Source organism: Papio anubis, unplaced genomic scaffold, assembly GCF_008728515.1.
Source record: "Papio anubis isolate 15944 unplaced genomic scaffold, Panubis1.0 scaffold42, whole genome shotgun sequence".
NCBI classification, from domain to species: Eukaryota; Metazoa; Chordata; class Mammalia; order Primates; family Cercopithecidae; genus Papio; species Papio anubis.
In genome coordinates, this window is record NW_022164369.1 from 394,600 (window position 1) to 418,821 (window position 24,222).

A 24,222-nucleotide genomic window follows, 5' to 3' on the forward strand; every position below is an offset into this window, starting at 1 on the left:
TGCAAGATATTAGAGGACCAGAGGCTTCCTGAAACTACAATGTTTTTAATGCAACTATGCAAACTAGCATGAGTATGAATTCACAGTTTTCTCACCTGCATTGAATTTAACTAGGCCCAAAATTAAAGCCAGAAATAGGCAACAAACAATTTTAATTAACAGAAATCAAAGTACATAGCATGGGATGTTGTCCTTCCAGATTTGGATGTTCTGGATGTGGGAGAGGCTAGTGAGCACTTCTTTTAACTGTTGGAATCATTGAATTTGTCTGTGGCTTCCCTATGGGACCTCTCCCAGTCAGGTTGACTCTCCCAGGGAGGAACAAGTGGCTCTGAGGATTCCCACCAAATTTCAAATCTACTTACAGCCAAGTCTCTGTTTCTATAGGAGAGCTATTCTATTTAGCTAACTGTTGAAGGCAGTTGCTTTATTCCAAAGTTTATTTACATAAAAGAATAGGAGAGTTTCCCAACATTCTTTTCTGATTAAAAACAAAAAAACAATCAATGTTTTAATACGGGGAGGGCTAATCTTTTATAAGTTCACTAAATCGTGGGTTGTGGGTTGAGAATTTATTAAGAATTAATGTTTCACTTCTGAATAAGTTCGAGTCCTTTGAGACAAATTAATGCCGCATGGAAATTTAGATGTGGCCAAAAGCATCAAACCTAGAATGAGTCAGGTTTTAAAAATGTCAGAATTACATTCACAATGAAAATTGTGGCCAGGGCTGCTCTGGGCTTCTGTGTTTCAGCCTTGTTGCCTCCAGCTGTAATGGTGGCAAGAGTGGAAAAGGTGTGCAGCCTGCTATATTTCTGGAACCTTTCGGCCTAACTGGGCATATGCTAGGGCTGATGGGGGTCTGAGATTCCCTGAGGCTAAGGAAGCCCAACCATTTAGTTTACTATTCCACATTGAGATTTCCTGTCCAGCATGGGTCAGAGAGAGCCATTTAAAGACCAAGTGACTGACACTCTGAAAACACTATAGTCTCGGATGTTTCCTCTCCTATTTTACTCCAGTGCCATTCAGGTGATGGCTTTGATCAAGAGCATCAGGAGCATTGGCTTCAGGCCAACATGATCCCGAGAATGGCCAGAGTGGAGAGAAGAAAATGAGCAGGGAAGCCGACTCCCTCAGTGTGGAGCAGCTTGGATTGTCAGCCGTCACTCCAGGAGGAAGTCAGGAGGAGGAGGCTCAAGGCCTCAGGTCTTCACTTTAAAAAGTACATGGCTAGTCAGTATGAGAAGTTGTTTCTGTTTGGGGTGCACAGGGAAGAGTAGCTGCCAGGGAAGCGGTGGGGTAGAATAGTGTGTTGATATCAAAATTATTTGGAGAACCCTTTCAAACCAAGTAGGACTCTGTGCAACTGGCTGGAAATAAAAGTACAGGTGCCAAAAGCTCCCACCTGTGGTACTACTCTGCCAAGGAGGTAGCCAGGAAATCAAAAGTAAGAAAAGGATTGTGAGAGAAAACTACTTTGGGGTGGGGGGGCGGTGGGGTAGCTACTGGAGGGCTGTGAATTCTTTTTTCTGTACTTTTTACCTACTGAAGCTGCTTTGAGGGGTTCATCTAGAGAGCTTGATATCCAGCCCCTGCGGTTAGAATGGAGAAGGGCTGGCATTTGACCCATACCTGAGAAGACTGAAGGTAACAGGTCTTGGTGAGAGCTGGTCCCTGGTTGGTGGGCCATACTCCCCTCAACGGCCAAGTAGATCTGTTTCTCAAGACCAGATGAGGCCATATGGGAAGGAGGGAATCAGTCTGGGCCTGAGGTCGCAGGAGGTGCTTTTCAAGGCTCCCTGCCCAAAGGGCTTTCTTCCCAAGATAAGGCAACTGCAACAGAAAGAGTCAGGAGGGGTGCTGTCCAATGGAGAAGCTGGAGAGACTGATGTAAGTGACCAGCTGCACTGAGGTTGGTCCAATGTTTTCCCTGAGAGCGTCTCTGGGGAACTCAGAACTTGCTTGGCAAGGAAGACATCTGCCATGCCTAGGGAGTGGCAATGCCAGACCACTGCAGTGCCAGCCAAGGAAGTGCTTTCCTGCCTCTACAGCTCCTCCTTTCCCTGCCATCACCACCTTCCACCCCACCCTAGAGTGGGAGGAGAACAACTAGAATGAATGCAGGATCTGTAAGAGCTGGCATCACATTGAGTTTTAATTCTTGGCTAGATGATAGCCACTGGGATTCCTGGGGCCAAACCTGCCTATTTCTCTCTGCCTTTATTATTGAACTGTGTAATGAACATATATTATGTGCCAAGCCTACTATTAAACTCTTCACATATGGTTCTATTGTTACCGATGGAGGGTCTTGACCAGAAGTTGTCCAGGTCCTTGGTATTTTGAACAAAGAATTGAACAAAGCACACAAAGTAACTGCATAATGAAACACGGGAACAAAGCAGCAAAAGCAGGAATTTATGAAAGTGAGAAAGCACTCCATGGGGTGGGAGTGGGCCCGAGCAAGTGGCTCAAGGGCCTGGTTACAAAGTTTTCTGGGTTTAAAGAACCCCATTCGAGGTTCCTATTGGCTACCCCTTATCTGGATGAAGGATTTGGTCTGTGGCTAATTAAAGGCTGAGGTGAACTGGTATCCTATGCAGAAAAAGGGATGGTGCCTGCTTGGCCCACGGCCAATCCAAGGCACTCTCCCTTTTCCATCTGAGACTTGGCGGAAGGAGGAGGTTGGTAGGCAGAATAGCCTTTGATCCTTTGCTACTGGGAATGGGAGACAGGGTTTTTCCTTTTGGTTTAGCTTCAGGAAGTTTGCATTAATTGGCCTTAGGTTCCCTGCCCCCAGGCCCAGGTTTTTTCTTTTTGATCCAGCTTTGGGAAGTCAATGCAAATTGACCTTAGATTCCCTGGCCCCAGACCTTGGTGTTTTTACTTCATTCAGCAGGAGTTGGCCTTAAGTTCCCTTCCTCCAGACCCTATTCTCCTGCCTCACTACTTTTAATCTTTATGCCCACCCTTTGAGATCACCATTATTAACATCATTTTACAGATGAGGAGAGTCATCTAAGGATTAAGCAAATTCGCCTAAGTCACACAACTAGAAAATGAGGGTTCCAGGATTTGATCCAGAGAGCTGACCCCACAGCCTGCATCTGCCCCTGTGATACTGCACTACCAGAGCCCTGTGTCTTCTTTGTGTGGACACAGGAAAGCAGGACATGCTTCTGGAGGCATTGGCCTGAGGCAACAGAATCCAGTAAAGCCCCTGTCCTGGGGACCTTCTCTGGCCTGGCTTCTTGGATTCTCAAAGGAGAGATTATGGGGCTCCGGCCAGAGACCACTCATTATCCAGCTGTGAGTGCACAAGAACCTTGAAGAGACCTTGTTCATTCTAACCAAAAGTATTTCCAGCGAAGTTTCTTTTCTTCATTTGTGCACATACAGCCCCTTGCACCTTTAAGAACCACTTATTTAATGAGAGTTGACTGGATGAAAGAATCAAAGAGACATCAAATATTGGGTGCCATGTTTTCTCTCTGCTAGGCAGTAACCAGCGTGTTTACTTAATCCAGCTACAAAGGAAAAGATCCCACTCTCAGCAACCTTCCCTTGATGAGAAAAGTAAAAAAGGTAGAGAGGGAAGAAATGGAGTGGAGGGAAGGACACCCTACTTCATCCCTTCATCCTCATCTCAGAAGGGAACTAGAGCAAGAGCAGTATTTAGTTTCTGAAATACTTGTGACAAGGAGACCATGGTTTATAGCTTAAGGCTATAAACCACCTTGATATTAAATTTTCTAAATGCTTAATTCTGTGAAACTCCTCTACACATCTCCCAGCTTATCACTAGCACTACAGTTTTCTGAGTAAAGTATTAGCCAGCTGTGTTTCTTGCAAGAACTGATTGCCAACAGACCCTGAGACAGCTGGGACTCCACCTTTTTTGGACTGGGTACAAAAGAGATGTTGAGCTGGGTGTTATCCTGGTACTGAAGAAAGAATACTGTGATTTCTAATGATGTCTCCGAGTGGCCTCAAATACAAATTGAACAAGATGGCTAACAGCATTGTGTCATGAAGGACTCTGCAGCTGAGGACCTCTGGGGTTCAGGAACCTCTGGGAAGTGAGCCTTTTTTGTTTTGTTTTGTTTTGCTTACAGAAAAAATAAAATGCACTTGAACACACAAGGTTATTAACTCACGTGCCTTTACATGACACACCCACCCATCCCTGCAAACACACCAGCACACACACCACATAGGGTGCAGATGTGGTTTTGACTTGGAGCACTGAGCAATTTTCTGCTTTTCTTTTTATCCTTTTAAAAGTGCACCAAATTAATTGTGGCCGATTACCTACAAATCCCTTTCTCTCTGCCAATCAGGGCTGCCTGAACAGGCAAGAGGCGCTCTCACCTGCTTCGTTATGCAAATTGTATTCAAATACTGAAGAACAATGCAGCCTTCAGCACTGCAATGATTCCAGGTTGCTAATGAGGAGAGGCTGCTGCTAGAGGAGTTGTTTTAACCCTCTGATGCTGATACAAGAAGGCTGAGAAGGCATCAAGAGGAGATGGAGGCAGAGTCAAAGTCAATGCCAGTTCTCAGCACCAGACAGGGTGCTCCCAGAGCACCATTACCTGGTGCAACTTGGCCCCTGATATAGAAGGTCACCCCCGGGTCTGACATAATTTGGGACAATTTGGAGTCCAAACAGTGTGGACAGAATAGCTTGATTTCTTAAATATCCCTGTGGTCTGACAACCATAAGTACATTTTTTCAGGATATGGTGTGCATCTGTAAGCATAGGGTCTGGCATGGCCATAAATGTATCGATCCTCAGAATACCTGCAGTCAAGGGCAGGCAGGATCCACCAGGCAAAGTGCATGAGAATGATCAACACACACACACACACACACACACAGGAAGAAATCAATGAATACTAAGACCTCACATCATGAGATTAATTTGAAAAAGGCCTGTACCATTCAGCCATTCATTCATTCAGGACCTGCTCTATGTGGAGCAAGAAGTATTTCATTCTCCAGTAATCACAGTTGTCAGGACTTATTTCTCTCTTGACTGCCTCACCTTGTTACCTTGCCCCAACATTTCAGAATCTCCTCTTGAATTGGAATTTCAATCTCACCTCTCAAATTCAGGTAATCAAAAAGGGGCTTTTAACACAATTATGTTATTGTCATGCTGGGATTCTGTGCGAGCCAGTTTATGCAGTAGTAAGGGGCATTTCTGCTAGGCAGCTGTGGTAGCATTGCCTTGGAATGGGGTAAAAAGGAGTTTGGTGTTGGGAAGCACAGTTTTCCAGCTCCTTTTGAAGAAAGTCTTTATAATGCAACTTCAACTCTCAGTTGGAAATGCCCTGAAATCACGCATTATCCAACACACTCATATTCTAAGATGAGTTCCCCCAGGTTACAGATGTCCTAGACAAGAAGCCACTCCACTTCTCCCCTTCCACTCGGTGGTACTGGCACCTCCATGTGAGCTACTTTTTTTTTTTTTTTTTTAATACTTTAAGTTCTAGGGTACATGTGCAGAATGTGCAGGTTTGTTATATAGATATACACGTACCATGGTGGTTTGCTGCACCCATCAACCCGTCATCTACATTAGGTATTTCTTCTAATGCTATCCCTCCCCTAGCCCCCCACTCCCTGACAGGCCCTGGTGTGTGATGTTCCCCTCCCTGTGACCATGTGTTCTCATTATTCAACTCCCACTTATGAGTGAGAACATGCGGTGTTTTGTTCCTGTGTTAGTTTGCTGTGAATGATGGTTTCCAGCATAATCCATGTCCTTTCAAAGGACATGAACTGATCCTTTTTAATCGCTGCATAGTATTCCATGGTGTATATGTGCCACATTTTCTTAATCCAGTCTATCACTGATGGGCATTTGGGTTGGTTCCAAGTCTTTGCTATTGTGAACAGTGCCGCAATAAACATACGGGTGCATGTGTCTTTATAGTGGAATGATTTATAATCCTTTGGGTATATACCCAATAATGGGATTGCTGAGTCAAATGATATTTCTAGTTCTAGATCCTTGAGGAATTGCCACACTGTCTTCCACAATGATTGAACTAATTTATACTCCCAACAACAGTGTAAAAGCATTCCTATTTCTCCACATCCCCTGCAGCATCTGTTGTTTCCTGACTTTTTGATGGGCATGAGATGGTATCTCATTGTGGTTTTGATTTGCATTTCTCTGATAACCAGTGATGATGAGCTTTTTTTCATATGTTTGTTGGCTGCATAAGTGTCTTCTTTTGAGAAGTGTCTGTTCATATCCTTCACCCACTTATTGATGTTGTTTTCTTGCAAATTTGTTTAAGTTCTTTGTAGATTCTGGATATTAGCCCTTTGTCAGATGGATAGATTACAAAAATTTTCCCCATTCAGTAGGTTGCCTGTTCACTCTGATGATAGTTTCTTTTGCTGTGCAGAAGCTCTTTAATCAGATCCCATTTGTCAATTTTGGCTTTTGGTGTTTTAGTCATGAAGTCTTTGCCCATGCCTATGTCCTGAGTGGTATTGTCTAGGTTTTCTTCTAGGGTTTTTATGGTTTTAGGTCTTATGTTTAAGTCATTAATCCATTTTGAGTTAATTTTTGTATAAGGTGTAAGGAAGGGATCCAGTTTCAGCTTTCTGCATATGGCTAGCCAGTTTTCCCAACACCATTTATTAAATAGGGAATCCTTTCCCCATTGCTTGTTTTAGTCAGGTTTGTCAAATATCAGATGTTTGTAGATGTGTGGTGTTATTTCTGAGGCCTCTGTTCTGTTCCATTGGTCTATATATCTGTTTTGGTACCAGTACTATGCTGTTTTTGTTACTGTAGCCTTGTAGTATAGTTTGAAGTCAGGTAGCATGATGCCTCCAGCTTTGTTCTTTTTGCTTAGGATTGTTTTGGCTATGCGGGCTCTTTTTTGGTTCCACATGAAATTTAAAGTAGTTTTTTCCAATTCTGTGAAGAAAGTCAATGGTAACTGGATCGGGATAGCATTAAATGTATAAATTACTTTAGGCAGAATGGCCATTTTGACAATATTGATTTTTCCTATCCACATTATCCTTACAGCATCTGAAAAATTAGTGGTTCAGTAAAGAAGTAGGAATGACTTAAAGAAAATAGTTCCCAAGGCAATCTGTAAACTGGGTCAACGGTCTTCATGACCACTATGTTTTTTTGGCATATTTTTATGTATTTAAACTTCCAGTTTAGCCCTTTATATAAAAAAACAAAAAGAATTTTGGGGAAGTTGAATGCTTGTTTAATCACAAATCAGTAAGACATTCTTTTAAAATTATCTTCCTTTTAACAGCTAGATGTCATCCCTTAGACTGAAAGAACAGGGCTTTTGATTTTATGGATGTGAATCATAGGAAAATAGGGGGTGTCAGGCTTGGATGTCCCAAAGGGAGGTTAGGAAAGCACCAGAACTCAGCAAGTGGAGTACAGGTATAGAAAATAAAGTATGGGGGCTAGCTCTCAACCCAAGCAAAGGCAATTCATTTTCCTTCCCTCTAGTACTTCATTACCCATTTCTGGCCTTTGTCACCCCATATCATGGGTGCAACTTGCTAGGGCTACATCACAGGTGGTAAAAGAATTTACCAAGACAGTTGTGGGTAAAAAAAGGCAGATTTATTAGAGAAACTAAGAAAGATATGTTGCAAGAATGCAACAGGCAGTACAGCAGAGAGAATGCTGTCTGCCAAGATGCAGGGGATGGAGGGGAGTGTTATAGGGTCATGCTGGAAAGGCTACTGCAGATAGGTTCATGCTGCTGGGGCTACATTTGGAGTGCGGTGTTTGGGAACAGGATATTTGTGGTTAGCCATTTCTTAGAACAATAGCTTGTTAGCCATCTCTTAGAACCGTGGCTCTCTCCTACCCTCATTCCTGTTCCTGCCAGCGAAGGCCTCTTTTTTGTTTCTATCAACTTATCAAGACTCCACACCCCAGACACCCACCCCTGTCCTCCTAAAATGGCCCAAACACACCTCTGTCACCCTCTACTAGAATCACTGAGCAAGTGCTCATTTCCTTCACTGAATCATAAGCTCCTTGAAGCAAGAGACATGCTTTCAATAATTATGTCTTTTCAGCTCCTGAGACAGTACCTGGTACATTGTAGAAGTTTGTTAAATAAGTAAATGTTCCAAGAACGTAAGCTAATAACATTAACACAAAAGTTCTGCTCTCTTTTGGATTAAATTGGCTTTAATGAGCTAACCACTTATAGTGTTCTTTCTTGGGGGCAATATATTTCTGTTTCTGAGCAGCTGATTTATAAATGAACTACTGAGGACAACGTGTTCATAGGTTGGAGTCTGCCTATTGAAAATTGCAGTTCAAAGCCAAAAATAAATTAACCTTTGTATTATGTGTTCTTTTGCAATATTAGCAACCATGGCCCTCATCCATGGTAATTACATCAAACCACATCAATAGTTACAGTCTCAGAGAGCATACCTGTCATTAGTGACCGCTGGGTGGCATTCTCCAGGCTAGATGCTTTACATTATTTGACTCATTTGCCATCTCCCACTTTTAGGCAGATGCTACCTCCACTGTGCAGAAGAGAAAACTAAGACAAGAAGCTATGTGATCTGGCTAGGTTCCTAAACCCTTCTCATGCCTCAGTTTCCTAATGTGTAGAATGGGGATTAAAACGTTACCTATCTTATAGCTGCTGTGCTGATGAAAGAGTTACTCTTTGTAAAGCTTAGAAGAGTGCCTCAAGCATACTAAATCCTCAATAAATATTAGTGGTCACATCCTACATCCACCCAGGGTTCACTGCTAAACCCAGCTCACAAAGCCCATACTCTTTCTAGCAGATGATTAACATGTGCCCTGAAAGCCACAAACTGCTACAAATACACCCAAGAGTCCACCACTCAGCCCTCCTCCTATCTGCTTACCCCAGGCACTCACTTGTTTCTATGAGATTTTGAGGTAGGAGTAGGAGGGCTGGTGAAGGGAAGGTCAAATGTTAGGGCTAAAAAAGGTGTGGAAGGGACAACAGGCAAGTTACAGTGCTTAGACCCCTTAAAACTAGCTCTGGCTCCAAGGAGGCCTAGATGAAGAGCATCTTCATGGCCCTCTCAGACAAGAGGTGCCTGGTACCTCTTTGCAGCCAACCTTGTGGGTCTTTTGAAAGCATGCTCCCAGCATCCTCCTAGGCACATATTAAGAGCTCAGTGAGCATTTCTGAATCTGTGTCTTTTGCCCATCACTGTGATAGAAAACAATGACTTCAAGAGTGACCTTCAACTATGATTCCACCTGACTACTGGGCTCTACCCCAAGGAAACAGTTTCTCACAGGAGGGGGCAAATTATAAAATGATCTTTCTCCAGCAATTCCATTGCAAGGTATATACCCAAAGGATTATAAATCATTCTACTATAAAGACATATGCACACGTATATTTATTGCAGCACTATTTACAATAGCAAAAACATGGAACTAACCCAAATGCCCATCAATGATAGACTGGATGAAGAAAATGTGGCACATATACAGCATGGAATACTATGCAGCCATAAAAAAGAATGAGTTCATGTCCTTTGCAAGGACATGCATGAAGCTGGAAGCCATCATTCTCAACAAACTAGTGAGAAACTAACACAGGAACAGAAAACCAAACACCACATGTTCTCACTCATAAGTAGGAATTAAACAATGAGAACACATGGACACAGGGAGGGGAACATCACACACCAGGGCCTGTCAAGGGATGGGGGTCTGGGGGAGGGAGTGCATTAGGACAAATACCTAATGCATGCCGGGCTTAAGACCTAGATGGCGAGTTGAAAGGTGCAGCAAACCACCATGGCACGTGTATACCTATGTAACAAACCTGCACATTCTGCACATGTACCCCAGAACTTAAAATAAATAAATAAAAATTTAAAAACTGGGTCTTTCTTAAAGCCTTCCCTGCTTGCATGGCATGTATTGCCAAAGAATTGTCTGTTCTTTCAGACACTCAGAAAAAGTAAACCTAACTTAGTCTACTTCAAGCTCTCTCGGAGAGTTAGAGAAGAACCTTAGTTTCATTGCAAAGTATTGATGCAGCCAGAGAATTTATATTACTTCTTAGTTTTTAATTAATACCCATTTTAACTACTGTGTTTAGCAATAAAAGTTGTTTTTATTGCCATACTTGATAATCTATCATAATCTGTCCACTATTGAAGGAAATACTCTCTATGAAGGCCCCTTGCCATTTGGAAAATTCATAGTAATTTCAAGTTAGATGTGAGTTTGAGAGAGGCTGAGTCCTAGTGGTTTTAGTTCCTGAAGCTCCTCTTCTCCATTCCCAGCCCAGAGAGCTCTTCTTCCAACCTCTATACCACATAGGGTTTTTGCTGGCAAATTCATTCTTAATGCGTACTAGCTATTAATGTGACTTCTCCTGTGTATCTGTAAGTTGCAACTAGCATGTAATGATGTTCTCTGAATGAGGGATACAAGTCAATTTCATTGCTTTTCAGTCTCACCGCCTACTCTTCATTTATTCATTCGTCAGATAGATTCTAAATATCTACTACATAGCACTTACTGGAACAGAGTATAGGAAAATCAGAACAGTTCCACATAAGCATATAATCTCTGATCTTTTTGTTGGTACTAAGGCTAGTGTCCAACCACCTAGTCTATCTCAGGAGTCCTTAGCATCTGCCAGACTGCCCATAGCTAAGGCCTAGAGGCCCTCAGAATAGAAAAGATCAATAGCCTGTTTTGTCATCTCAAAGAGTCTAGAAACTGCCACCCTCAATCACCTTGTAAGCCCCTTGTTCAACTCGGATTCTACCTTCTACCAAAATCCTGCTCCTGTCATCATTTCTTTGAATTAACTGAAGCCTCTGTTGTATCATCCACCTGGCTGTTAAAAGTTTCTATATCCTCTGCCTTTACAGTAATACCTAATATATAACAACAATTAGCTTAATAGTTATTGAATAGTTACTAGTTAACCTTTGAATAGAGCTAACAGATTTAGCAAGTAAGAATACAGGGCACCGAGTTAAATTTGACTTTCAGATATATTGTGAATATGATTTTAGTATAAGTATGTCCCAAAATGTCATGGAACCCCTACCTTGTGAGATGTTGGAGATATGCTGAAACAGCCCTACTCTCAGAGTCTAGCGAGGGAGGCAGACACTTCATTCTTAAAAAATAGGATGGTAAATACAACAGTGGAATTTCCTTGGTTGTTCCTTTCAAGGCTAAATCTAGTCTTAATCTTTTACAAGAAGACTTGCTCCCCTCACCTTTAATCATTTTCTTAACCTTCTGCTGTGAGTTATAGAAAAGAGCACACTGTGGTCAGAAGCCCTCCTACTGGTGTACAACACAGCCTGACCACATCCATTCCACATATTGCTCTTTAGCGTCCAGTTATAGGCTCTTTAAAAAGCAGCACCGCATTACGAATGCTTGCAGTATGTGGTCAGGTAGAACTCCATGATCTTTCTCGAGCATGCTTTTGACAAAGCCTGTTCCTGTCCCTCCTAGCTGTAGTGCAGTGTGGTTTTACCTCCTGTAAGAATTATTTTGTATGCTCCCCAGTTGAACTTCATCCTTTTCATATCTTCTTTTGTCAGGCCAGACTTACTGTTTTGATGTTTAATTCAATTTCTCAAGTAGCCAGCCATCCAATCCAATTTGATGCCTACAGCAGGTTTAAAGAGCAGGTTTTTCATCCTGTCACTTAAGTTATTGAAGAAAACAAGACTCTTCCCTGTGTGTTTAATAAGTTGCCCCACACTCCCAACAACTGGTCATGTGTATCCTTTCACCAAATATCTCACCTGCCTAGTAATAGAGCCTCTTATTTGAAAAAGAGAAATGTTTTACTTTACAGCATTCTTTGCTGTGGTTTAGAAACATTTTCCATTTGTTAATTAGCTCCTGCCTTGGAATTTCAAGCATCATTTTGAAGTAGGCTACCTTCTCTGTAATCCATTGGCAAAGAGATTTCAGACCATGAAAAGGATTCAGTGGCCTGGTCTCATGATAAAATTATCATGGAGTTCGATAAGACCATAAGACCATTTGTGAGTAACTTCCTACTAGGTAGGTGAGGAAGTATCCCAATTAGTGAGTCTGTTTCCCTCTAATTAGCATGTTTAAACTATATTAAGGCTGGTGCAAAAGTAATTGCGGTTTTTGCCATTCGATTTTGCCATTAAAAAGTAATTACTTTTAATGGCAAAAACCTCAGTTGCTTTTGCACCAACCAAGTAAGTATGAAATTGACTCATCTAGATTATTTTCCCAAATACATACTAGAAATCAAAGGCAAGCTATTCTACCAGTAATCCTATTTCTTCAACCCATTTGCTTACTCTAGAAAAAGTATCTTCTCCAAGCCTGGGATGAAATAGGACCTCTGATTTTAAGTGGAAAAAATAAATGTTAATATGTTTTTCTGATGTAAACTTGAAGTTGTTCCTCTGAAAATTCAGCTGGGTGCAATGGCTCATGCCTGTAATCCCAGCACTTTGAGAGGCTGAGGTAAGAGGATCACTTGAGCCCGGGAGTTTGAGACCAGGCTGGGCAACAAGACAAAAATCTGTCTTTACAAAAAAATTAAAAATTATCTGGGCATGGTGGAATGCAACTATAGTCCTAACTACTTGGGAGGCTGAGGTGGGAGGATTGCTTGAGCCTAGGTTGAGGCTTCAGTGAGCTGTGATTGTACCACTGCACTCTAGCCTGGGCAACAGAGCAAGACCCTATCTCAAAAACAAAAACGATACAAAAAAAAAAGAAAAGAAAAGAAAAGAAAATTTACATCAGACCAGGCTAGTGGGGCTAGATTCAGAGAGGAAGGTGCTTACAAGTGGTATATTGTTAAAGACAAGAGTTTCCAGGGAATGACCAGTCTAAGTTCAGGCCACCAGATGAGTATCTGATCGAAAATTTGGAAGAGAATCTAAAGAACGTTTACTCCTCCCTGTCCTTCTATCTCTTTTTACATTAATAGAATGTATATGTTATATGGTGTGATATGTTAATATTTAACATGTTTATAATATTTGTCTCTTCATAGTAGACTGTAAACTCAATGAAGGCAAGAATTTTTGTCTGTTTTGTCCACTAATGTATCTGCAGTAATTGCAATAGGGTCTCGTACATATAGGTGCTCACATATTAATAGAAAAATGAATTAATTAATCAACTAGTCAATGAATGAATGAATAGGAAGTTATGTAATTCATATGGTATAAGGCAGTACTTTTCACTCTTTAATAGTCATTTGAATTTGAGAAACAGTGAAAGATAGTTTCATGACCAATGGTTGAAGGGGAAGGAAGAGAGGGTAATGTAGATAAGGAATATTTGACATTTAGAATCCCAGATAGAATTTTCTCACCTTGTGGTTTCTATTCCTGTCAAACCATCTAAATTGGGCAGGTATTTCAGAAGAGAACAGTAAGTGAGGTCTCTAACTGTGCTGCTATGTGTCTTGTCAGATCTTAAATTACAAAGTTCTTTCAGGACCTATTTGGCAATGACTTCTTCGAAGCCCCTGATTATTCCTTGGCTCCTGTGTGAGACAGGCACAGGAGTCCCCTCCTTGTATGCATGTGTTAAGCCTGCCCTGTTCTTTGAATGGTGAGGTGTTGGCTTCCCAATCAGCCAAGCGTTTGCTGAGTACTTTCTATTTTCATAGGAAAATATCACTTCTTTAACAAAAAGTAACCAACCCTAAAATAACTATAACCCTTGCCACTTTTAGAGGGGAAAAGATATAAATGATAACAAAGAAAGCTTATGTAAAGAAATTATTAAAAGTAATGATAGTTTCTAGGATTTTCCTGGAATAAGTACATAATGTCCTAAACCATCTATGGTCGTTTGCGTCTTAATTTCTGTATATCATTCCCCTCCCTGTATCATGACACATAGCAGATGCTCACTGAATATGTTTGAATGACTATAGTTTAGAATGATTTTCATCAAAAGGGTTGAAAGTAAAAGTTTTATGCCTTAACCCTTAGTCAACTGGAAAAATTGAACTTCATTTTTCCACCAACATGGTTATTGATATTTTACTTTTGTAGCAGTCACCTTATAATAATTATGTTTGCATTATAATCGGAGGTCCATTAAGGACAACTGAAGTACATTGGCCTCCCATTAGTCCTAAAAGCCTGAGACATGGAAATGTCTGCCGTGTCTTTCAATCGACTGTTAAGGGCAGCTCCTGGTGCAGAGTAGGCACCCAATACATGTGTGGAGACTAAATTAAAAAAAGAGATAGGGACAGGAGCAGGCAATGGCTGTTTAGTCTTGGATAGGTAATGAATTTCCCAGGCCTCTGTTTCCTTTTCTGTACTGGGAGAAAGTTGCTCAATCGGCATTTCTCAAACTGTTTCATAGCCTATGAGTGTTCTGGGAAACATAATGGCTAGTTTTTAAAAAAAAATCCATGGGAAAATAAGTTTGGGGAAACACTGTTTCAAGGTTAAATAAGATTCTTTACCAAAGGATTGTTGGAGTCCTCTCCTGTGATAGTCCATTGTGAACCCCAATGGGGATGCAGTGTGTGTGGTGGGATCGCCAGGGTGCATCCCAATAGTGACATTCCATAAACCAGAGTGTCCCTCGCATAGGGCTGACTTTATTGAACAAAGGAAGCTCTACTGGGCTGTAAGTGGGTCACAATGTGACAGTAAGTGCATATGCCGGCATTTCCATGCCTCAATTTGGAACTGACAGATCTGATTGATTGCCAGGAGGGCAGAGACACATGGGTCCCTCTGCCTTGCCTGTCGCTGGATCCTCACTCACCCTGGCCCCCGCCTGGCATAGGTCTTTGACATTTCCACCCCACCCCAGCTTCATTTCTCTGAAGATGTTGATACTGTATTAGAACCTCAGGTGATGGTGCTAATAACTGGAGCACCCTGAATTCACTGGGGCATCTTGCATGTGGAAATCTTGGTAGTAACCTTCTTTATGTCTTCCAAAATTTTATGAGCTGCTGGAGCTCCTGGTACAACTTCAGAATCCCAGTTTCCATGGTGAATCCATCTGTCTCCTTTACTTGAAAGCTTCTTTAAAGGCCATTTCTCTTTGCTTTTATAAAATATCTGGAACAATCCCTTGTACCCTCCCAGGTTGGTCTGTGAGGTAGAGTGCAGTGGACGGTAATAACACCTCTTTGTAACAGTCTTGTGTAAGAATAGGTTGAAGGAGCTCAACAAAGGCCACCTGTCACACACAGGATGACTAAAGGATAAAACTCAAATGCCTCTGTCCTTATGCCTCTGTTTCACTTCATCTCCATGTTATCATAATCATCTCTAACTGTCACATTTTTGGTGCCAAAGAAATATTCATATGCATTGTCAAGTCCTAAATCTGACAAGCTCTTGCGGGATTTCAGATCTGATATGTTTTGTGAAGGAAAAATGGAGAAAGTGCCAGGAAAGATGTCCTCGACTGGCATTAGGACACATTAACTCCTTATTCAGCAGAGATGCTAGACTAGCCCTAGATCTGAGGAATGTTAGTGCTCAACTGTGTGTTGCATGTTAATGTATCAACAGCTGAATAGTGCACTTTGAATGGAGTTTTTCATATAATAAATCTATCCACATGTGCAATTCAATTCATTCATTCTAAGTCACCCATTCATTCATATTGAGAGCTTACTAAGTGTTGGATACTGTATCTCTAGGCACTAGAGATACAGCAGTGATCACAACAGACCAAAACTGTGCCCATTATATTACATTCTAAGGAGGAAAGGGCAGAAAATAAAAAGGCAATTAAGTCTGGCCCAGAGTTAGTGAGGGATCAATATATGCGGATATCCAGGGCTTTGGGGGCAGAGAAGAGCATGCGAAGGTAGGAGCTTGCCTGTGAGTTTTCGAAACTGCAAGGAAGCCAGTGTGGCTCCTGAGGAGTGGGTGAGGGAGGAGAGTGGGAGGGGAGGAGAGTGGGAGAGGAGGTGGTGGGGATGAGGCTAACTCTGCCACCTCCTCTCCTTTGTTCTGAATACATAGGCAGACTTGGATTCAGTCAAGGCTTCCACTCTGATGCCTTTTTCGTTTATCCCTCCCATTATTTTCCCTCTGAAAATAGTCCAGGCTCTTAGTTTTCCAGTAAACGTCCCTTCTCCAACCTCTCTGTTCTTCGAGCCATGCTGCTTTAGCTGAATGATAGCTACACCTGAGCACTGTGGGATTCACAGTGTCCTTCCTCAGTCTGACCATCCAGTGTGCCCCATGGGATGATTTCTATCTGGGCGCCAAACATTCCTCCCAACCTCAGTGCAGATGCCATGCTCACATCCCGGCGCTTTGCTCGTGCTATTTCACTTGCCCCATCACCCTCCCAGAGCTCTTTGCCTGGATAAACTTGGCCAATCGGGAGGAGTCAGCTCCATCTCTGCCTGCTCTGTGCAGCCTCCCCAGTCGTATCCTTTTATAATGATTTTCTCTCCCTCTAAACTTCCATAGCCCTTCCTTTCCTTATGTCCCATTGGATAGGCATACTCATTCAGGCACTGGATTCCTTAATCTATACATTTTCTGAGCATCCATGCCATTTGCACAGAGCCCTGTGGTGTATTTTACAGTTAAATGTGAGAACCCTGCATTTGAATCCTTGCTCTAGTTTCTAGCTGTATGGCCTTATTCAAATTACTATCTGTGCATTAGTTTCCCTGTCCATTAAATGGGGATAATAATGCCTACCTCATAACATCAATGAGAGGATTAATGAATTACTATATGTAAATTGTGTGACACATAGTAAGTGCTGTAGAAGCATTAGCTGCTGCTGCTGGCATTATATGATTATCGTCATTATTATTTCCAGCTAAACTGTAATGGTAGGGATTATATTTGTTGCTTCATTTTATTTCAGAGCTCAGTGACTTGTATGTCACTTATGTCCATTAACTGTGTGCTACTGATGTGATATTTTATGGCCAGACACAAGACTTTGCCGAACACCTAAAACCTCAAGGTGCAGGTTATGATATGTTAAAGTTAATGTAGTTAATATAGGAATAAACCCACTTTCTTGGCTTTGCTAAACTCAGGGACCAAGCCTCAGCTAGCTAATATGCCATCTGATTTTATGAAATATTTCAGGGAATATTAAGGTTTATGTATCCAAATTTTATAAAATACAAAAGAAATGACTGCTTTATTGCATTAAAACCATCATTGTGAGGAAAACTGGTAATTAACTAAATTCCAGGAATCTGAAGAACTGGTGTTTTATTTGCTGCAAGCTTTTGTTTTGGCCCCAGCAGGAGGGTGATGACAGGAGAAGTTCCAGTCCCCACCACCCCCACCCATGTAAAGCTATTATGGAACCCCAGCTCCACACTGAGCTCAGAGAGGCACAAAGTTCCTTCCCCAGCAGCAAAGCATCCAGAGCTGTGAAGACACATCCTCCAATGACAGCACAGCCAGAGGCAGGAGAAAGGCCACTTACCAGCCTTCCACATCCAAGTGCAGGTCTCTTTACATGTGAACTTGAGGGTGTTTGCCACTGTAGGCAATTATAGCACTAATGTTAATAACAAGAGGGATAGAGCAGAAACAATTAAGGTGTTGAATGCTTATTATATGCCAACTCCCTTTCTGGCAGTAGCGAAATGTCATCAGGTTCATCAGCGGCCCAGGAAGAGAACAGAGTTAATTTGGGCAATTTTCCTATATACCGGTAGCTTCTAACTACATTCTGTAATGTTATTGTTTCCATAATTCAGCCATGCCTTTTGAATGAATTTGAACAATACTCTTTCCAATGAATACTTTATAATGAAATATAACAATTATTTTGTATTCCTCTTACCTCCATTCCAGATTCTTTCATGAAGGTGAAGGGTTTAACTTTCTAATCTTTCACCATATCCACAGCCAGTTTGTTTTAGGGGGTCTTGGGGGGCCACTCCGGGCCCCATGTTTTGAAATGGAGGATTTGTAGTGGGATGCTGTACCTTATTTCTCCTCTTGGAACATTGTTAAAATTCAGTTTCAAAGCTAAGTGGCTTGTTTATTGAGTCACACTCTTAATAAGTGGTAGAGCTCAGATTTGAACTTAGATCTTTGAGCCCATAACCCATGTGTTTACTTACTGTTTTATCACTAAATTGTTTTGTTGGTTTTTTTTGAGACAAAGTCTCACTCTGTCAACCAGGGTGGAGTGCAGTGGCATGATTTCGGCTCACTGCAACCTCTGCCTCCCAGGTTCAAGCAATCCTCCTGTCTCAGCCTCCCAAGTAGCTGGGACTACAGGTGTGCTCCACCACATCTGGCTAACTTTTGTATTTTTAGTAAAGACAGGGTTTTGCCATGTTGGCCAGGCTGGTCACAAACACCTGACTTCAGATGATCCACCAACCTCAGCTTCCCAAAGTGCTGGGATTACAGGCATGAGCCACCATGCCTGGCCAAAATTGTTTTTTCAATGTAAGCACAGATTACCTCCTTTTCACATCTGTCCCAAGCACTTATGGGCCGTGGAACAGTGAAGGAGCTCATGCTCTCAGAAAGTCTACTCCTTGTATGGTCACCTGACCTTCTTCTTCCCCCATTGGGCCCAACAAGGGATCATGGTAGAAGAGGAGAGAGGGTGCTTCCTCCAGCCACTTCCTCCCCTCTTCAGATGCTGCCCAGAGTCTGGAGTCACACATACATATCCCTTCACCCTAGTTGGGCCATAGGGCATTATTATGGAAGATTTAGTGATGGGCAACAGAGTTTGGTGCAACATCCCTGGGCTAAGGAAGATAATATCAGTTGCTGTACTTGCTTGGTAGTTCCTGGAAAAACTGAGAAGATCGAAAGATAGAAGAGATGTAAAAAGACTTTAGGAGCATGGGGCATATGACTCGTCACTCCCATTCCTGAATATTTACCTTAGAGAAATGAAAACATGTTCACTAAAAAACCTGTGCATGAATGTTTACAGCTGCTCTACTCACAATTACCTGAAAGTAACTCAAATGTCCTTCAATAGATAAATGGATCAACTGGTGCATTCACATAATGGAATACTACTCAGCACTACGAAGGAATGACCTGCAGATACATGCAAAGGCCTGGAGATGAATCTCAAAGGCATTATCATAAGTAAAAATGCCAGTCTCAAAAGGTTATGTACTATAGGATTCCATTTATATGACGTTTTAGAAAAGGCAAAACTATGGGATAGAGTGGCTGGAGGTTAAGAGCAAAGGGAGTGTGTGACTTAAAAGGAGTGGCACCAGGGAGCTTTTTGGGTAATGGAATTGTTTTGTGTCTTGATTGTGGTGGTGACTGCAAGATTCCATACGTGGTTAAAATTCATGACAATAAAAGTCAATAATTTAAAAATACTATTAAAATATAAAATAGGGTAATGACAATAACAATAATAACAGGAGGGTGCTGAATAGGTAAAAATGTGGTGTCTTCAGAATTCTGACATGCTGCCACCTCATAATTAGTAACCCAGGCCCAAAGCCATTCGCATCTCCTAAGCCTTTCCCACCTTTTCTCTTGGGTGCCTGGAAGGGCTGAGTGGCATTTGGGCATTGATTCTTTTTGTGATGCAAATGTAAAATCAGAAGTAATGGAATGAATATTTATGTGTAGGATTGTCAAGCTTTGAAGACAAAAGCCCCCAGATTCCATATCTCATATGGATAGATCCCTGCAAATAGCGTGTCTAATATCCACCTCTGCAAGGTCACAGCACCTATTTGTCCTAATCTGCACATGCTGATGGGACACAGACTGAATGAGCAGAGCCATTTTGCAGGGAAGCCAACTACCCAAGAAGGAAGTTCCTCACCATCCTCTTCATTTTAGCAGAGCTGCTTTCATTTTTGTGCTGTCATTCACTGGATCTGACTCTGATCATCGTCCTTGGGACTGTGTGACAGCTGATCAGGAGATGGCCTTGACTGGTGGTCAGAATGACCACTGCTTGTACACCATCAGTATTTAGGACATTCTTGGTTTTGTTTTCAGAACCTGCTGTTCTCTTGGTGCCAGGACCTCAAAGTATGTTTCTTCATTCTCACCCTGGAAACTAACCAGGTTGGAAGAGGAGTCTTCAAGCAGAGCATTCCTCTAGTGTAAATTGATGTTAACACCCCATCTTCACCCTTCCAAAGCCAATCCACCCTCCCTGCCAGCTTCAATTCAGCCTCCTTCTAGAAACCTTTCAGGAAATGTATATGTCAATGGTGTGCACCTCTGTGGTTTTGTATGTTAGCTAGTAGTGTAGGGACATATCTGATGATATGTCTGTTCCTTCTTATCTGACTGTAGCACCCATACCCTCACCAGAGCTCAGGGCCTCCTCAGCTCTTGTCTCTCCATCTTACTCCTTTCAACCTGTTTTTCACACCAGCACCTGGGGACTTTTTCTAACACAAAAACCCAATCTTGTTATTCTGGCAGAGTTCCTCAGTTGCTTCCAATGGTGATGATGAAGATGATGATGATGCTGCTAGTAATAATGATAGTAACAATAGCTAACATCGTGCTTTTATCAGCCAGGCACAGTGCCAATACTTTGCCCAGATTGACTGGTTGAATACTTAAACTTTATAAGGTAGGTGCTATTAGCAGCCCATTGTACAAATGTAGAAACTGGGGTACAGAGAAGTTAAGTGAGTTGATCAAGGTCACACAGCTATCAAGTGGCATAGCTGGGATCTGAATCAGGCAGCTTAACTCCAGAAGCTCTGCTGTTTCTCATCCCTTAGATTATGAACTTTAAACTCCTTTGCACAGAATTCAACTTTCTTTGTGATCCAGGCCCTGCTTCCTTCTTCAGCTTGTGTCAACCTCCTGTCACCATGGCGATACTTGCTAGGCTCTGGCAACGATAAGCTGCTTGTGGTCTCTGATCATGCCCAGTCTCTCTCACCGTCTTGTGTCTTTGAACACTCGTCTCTATCTAGAAACAATTTTGCTCCTCTTGTTCAAATGGTTAAGTCTTAGCCCCAGTGCACAGGCTCTGGGATACCATTGAGATAGCCCCTGTGTTCTGTTCTCCCACTGCTGGCGGGACACAGCTGCTCATAGCACCCGCCACATTATTTATAGCCCCTGGTCACACCAAGCTTGTCCTCCCATGTCAGGGCCTCTGCATTTGCAGTTTCCTGAGCCTGATACACTTTCCCCCTGGTCTTTGTATGCCTGGTTCTTTCTTATCATTCAGGTCTCAGTTCAGATGCCACCTTCTCAGAGAGGCCTTTTCAGGACAGCCAGTCTAAACTTGTTCTCCTACCACTCTTTATCCTACTACACTGTTTCAATTTCTTCCTAGCACTTCATTTTCACTATTTGAAATCATCTGTGTTTCTGTCACCTATTGCTACACAGCAAACTAGCCCAATACTTAGTGGCTTAAAGCAAGAAGATTTTATTGTGTTTTACTGTTCTGTGGGTCAGATATTTGGGTAGGGCTTGGCTGAGTGATTCTTCTACTTCGTGTAGCATTGACTGATATTCAGTGGGAGGCTGGGCTGGGCTGGAGAGTCCATAATGGCTTTACTCTCATGCCTGGTGCCCTGACTGGAATGGATAGAAGTCCAGGGCTCAGCTAGGACTGCAGATGGGAGCACCTGTAGGTGGAATCTCCAGCATGGTGGCCTCAGGGTTGTTGGACTTCTAACATGGTACACCGATTCCCTCAGAGCAAGTTTCCCAAAGGCCAAGGTGGAAGCTGCAAAGCTTCTTCTGCCCTTGCCTCAGAAGTTCCAGAATGTTACTTCTGCCACCTTCTACTGGTTGAGCAAGTCACCTAGGCCAGCTCAGAATCAAGGTGGGGAGGGGACATGGACCTCTTTTTCATAGAGTGGCAAATAATTTGTGGCTGACTTTAGTCAACCCTAGGGGAGGCTGAGGTGGGAGGATTGCTTGAGGCTGGGAGTTCAGTACCAACCTGTACAACATGGAGAGAGCCCATTTCTACAAAAGATTGCTTAGAAATTTAAAAAATAAAAAAGAGGCTTACTATTTGTCTCTCTTCTTTATAATGAGAACTCCTTGAAGGCAAGATCATACTCTTCTGCAATAATGCATCCTCAGCACCTCCTCTGTACACAATAAACACTAACAAATACTTGCTGAATGCTTGTATAAATGAATGAAATGAAAAATATGAAATGAAAAAGTAAATGAATGAAAAACTGAATGAATATATTTCTGACTTTCTGTAATGGAAACTTCTTGAAAACTGGGTCTGATTTTTTTCATCTTTGTATCTCTGTTCCTAATACAGTCTCCTGCACTAATAGATGCTGGGCAAATATTTGCCAAATGAATGGATGCATTTTAATTATCATAGTTAAAGGAGATAATGTAACTTATACCCAGTACATACATAGGTATTGAATAAGAGTGGCAATTATTAATGACTTACAATGCCTAATACATAGGAAAATTAATTTATATTTTTATTTAACAATTTTAAAAATGGACCAGATCCGTACTTCCCTGATTCCCTCCCTCTTCCTTTCTCCAGCAGGCTGTATGAAAAGCTCTCTAGTGGGGAGGTGGCAGCCAAAAGAGTCCAGGACCCTAGTGTCTGCTCATCTCTGGGTGCGGGCCTTGACTCCTGGCCCTTGAGCACCTTTCTCCTTGCATGGCTGCCGAGACTAATTCACTCTGAGGTCATTAAAATGGAGGCTGAGATGATCTGAACAGCTCAGAGGCCTGAATTCTGATTCCCTGCTGCTCTCCAGGAGGATCAAATGAGATTACAGTTCTCTTAACATTCTGGCATTGTTTTGCCCTTGTGCAAGTGCACGCTCACAGCAATTACTTGAAGCCCTGTGTTAAACGCAGTGGGAAGGATGGGAGTTGGCATTTGATTTGCCACAAAAGGAAGGATAGTCTTACTACATGCCCCACTTACAGCGTGTGGCTTCACTCCCTAGTAGGCAGGAAGTAGGACTGTTCAGCTAGCATTTCAACTGGCAAAGGAAAGGCCATACTCAGAGGCCAAGTCTCAGCTTGTCCTCCCACTATACTGTGTGGCCTTGAACAACTTATTTGATCTCTTCAGGGCTTCGGTTTCCTCATCTATGAAATGGGGCCCTCCCTGTCTGTGTTATTTTCCTATCCAAATCTGTATTGATTGATAATTCCAATCTGGGTGACTCCTAGAAAGAGATTCCACATTCAAGGAAGCTCTATGACCAAAGGTGATTAATAGAGTACTGGGCCCGGCGTGGTGGCTCTCGCCTGTAATCCTAGCACCTTGGGAGGCCAAGCAGAGTGGATCGCTTGAGGCCAGGAGCTAGAAACCAGCCTGGCCAACATGACGAAACCCTGTCTCTACTAAAAGTGTAAAAATTAGCGGGGTGTGGTGGCTCACATCTGTAGTCCCAGCTACCCAGGAGGCTGAGGTGGGAGGATCACCTGAGCCTGGGAGGTTGAGGTTGAGGTTTCAGTGAGCCAAGATCACAACACTGCACTCCAGCCTGGGTGACAGAGTAAGACTCTGTTTCAAAAAAAAAAAAAAAAAAGAAAGAATACTGTATACATTTCCCTACTTTGAAATCAGACTGAGTTTTTTAATTCAATTACTGAGCTCCCTGATACATTAGGCTTTTAAATTTGTTTAAAAATTATTTTTTCAGGGGCCTCCCTGTTCTATTAATGTTAAGACTTCTGATTCTTGACAGTGCTAAATTTTTCTCCTTCCCAAAGCCCTAGAAAGCACTGATTGCCACTCAGGCTACACTAGTGCCATATAATGCCTTACAGCTTGGGGTAAGTTTTATTACAAGGGCATTTATTGGAAGCATGAGGATATATGGAAGATTATTTTTTCCTTCTTCTCCATGACCTCCCTAAACAGTTATCCATGAATGTGAATTTTAGTACAGTTCAAGTTCCAATGACTGCATAAAAAATCTCTGTTTTATGTAAACTTCACAGATCTCACCAAGCTGAGACAAGAATTTTCAAAAGAAAAAGCAACTCACTGCTTTGGCTAATTCTGGGGCAATGTTCTCTCCCTGTTGGCCTCCAGACTGGCCTAGTTTAAGGAACAAATTAGAGAATAAGAATTTTCAATCTTAGGGAACATTGCCTTACATAGGACAATTTTAAATGTTAGAACTTCATCTCCATAGAAGCAACTAAGAATTTTGAGAATCCATCATGTGCCAGGTATTGTTTTTTTGCATATTATCTTATTCATTAAAATAATACTTCCAGAAAAGAGGGTAGGTCCA

At 42.1% G+C, this 24,222-nt stretch overlaps 1 protein-coding gene across 3 annotated transcripts in view; it reads left to right on the forward strand.

Moving 5' to 3' along the window:
• GRIN2B (glutamate ionotropic receptor NMDA type subunit 2B) overlaps positions 1 to 24,222 on the forward strand; it is a 431,506-nt gene that overhangs the window by 380,686 nt on the left and 26,598 nt on the right. The window lies entirely within an intron of this gene.